Genomic DNA, 1,597 nt, shown 5'->3' on the forward strand with positions numbered 1-1,597 from the left:
GGGTGTCTGCCTCTGCTTACATCAGCCACTGGATGAAGGCTTTAGGTAGTCATCCATCTCATTATTGGGGAAGGCCATTTAAGGGAGCCTCTCCACTATTGCTTAAATTCCTAGTTGGTGTCATCCTTGTAGATCACTGGAAATCTCCATAGTGTTAGATCTCTCCTCACATCTGTAATGGCTCCCTCTATTTTAATATCTGTCATCATGCTCTCCTCTATTCTTTCTGCCACTTAAAGGAGAAAAGTTTAGCACTCCCTTTGACAAGGATGGAAGAGGCCCTTCATCCTAACAACATGCATATTGTTAAGGCATTGACACTTACTTCCTGGTACCTAACCACTGTTTTTACAAAAGAAGAGAATGACCTTAAAAACAGCTTCATGAAAATGATAGAGGCCCTCAAAGAGGATATGAGAAAAATCCCTTAAAGAAATGGAAGAAAAAACAAATCAAATTGAAAGAAATCAACAAATCTCTTAAAGAAGCAAAGGAAAGCCAAGGAAAAAAAAACAATCAAACAGATGAAGGAAATAATTCATGACCTGAAAACTGAAATAGAGACAATAAGGAAAACACAAACTGCGGGAATGCTGGAAATAGAAAACCTGGGAAAATGATCAGGAACTACAGATGTAAGCATAACCAACAAAATACAAGAGATGGAAGACCAAAGAAAATCTTAAATCTATGCTAACTACTCTTATACCTTGATTTTCTCTGTTTGTCTGTCTCTCTGTGTCTCTGTGTCTCTGTCTCTGTCTGTCTGTCTGTCTGTCTGTCTCTCTCTCTCTCTCTGTGTGTGTGTGTGTGTGTGTGTGTGTGTGTGTGCACGTGTGTGTGTGTGTGTGTGTGTGTGTGTGTGTGTGTGTGTGTGTGTGTGTCAATGGGGATTTATGTGTTGCACTGTATTTCCATGGAAGAGGACACCTCTGTCAGGAGGAATTTAGCTTATATCTGTGGACTTGTCTGTGTAATTCTTATTCACACCACTTTGTCCACACTGCTGAGAAACCATCTTCAGAGACATATAAAGATATGGGAGAGACACTTACAACCTAAAGCTGTTGTCAAGAAGGCTCCCAGCACTTTGAAGTGTCCTTTTGATCTCTTTACATTTAAAGTTTGAGACCAACACTATTATGTTTCTTCACCTGTTGAGTTCAGGGAAATCCAGATCTCAGCTGGTTTCTTACTTATTTATTCTCTTCTAAGAAAAAGTGATCCCTAGATGAAAGGAGATTGCTGTGTAGTGTGTGTGTGTGTGTGTGTGTGTGTGTGTGTGTGTGTGTGTGTGTGTGTGTGTGTGTGTGTGTATTCATCAGTTGCTTTGAGATTCTGAACTTTTGTTCCATTGGTACTTTACTATGTATATATATTTTTCTCTTCACATCAGTGGGGACCCAGATGATCAGATAAGGATGTGTTTTAGCTCCAGGGCACAGGGCACAACTTCATACAATTTAAATAAAACCTCTTAGGCCTCTTGCCTCTTCTTCCCAGAGAGATCTGAAGTGGGTGGATATGCATTTCACATACAGTGTCTTTCCTTTTGAGGATTTTCTCTTCCCCAGATGTTCTTTCTTCGTTTTTTGCT

The 1,597-nt window shown here is 39.9% G+C and overlaps 1 non-coding gene across 1 annotated transcript; it reads left to right on the forward strand.

Moving 5' to 3' along the window:
- Positions 1-226: 226 nt before the first annotated feature.
- Positions 227-351, forward strand: LOC113834048. Its single transcript, XR_003482307.1, has one exon. It is a non-coding gene; the product is annotated as a U6atac minor spliceosomal RNA (small nuclear RNA).
- The last annotated feature ends 1,246 nt before the right edge of the window (positions 352-1,597 follow it).

The sequence above is a fragment of the Cricetulus griseus genome, chromosome 2 (genome assembly GCF_003668045.3).
Source record: "Cricetulus griseus strain 17A/GY chromosome 2, alternate assembly CriGri-PICRH-1.0, whole genome shotgun sequence".
Classification (NCBI taxonomy): Eukaryota; Metazoa; Chordata; class Mammalia; order Rodentia; family Cricetidae; genus Cricetulus; species Cricetulus griseus.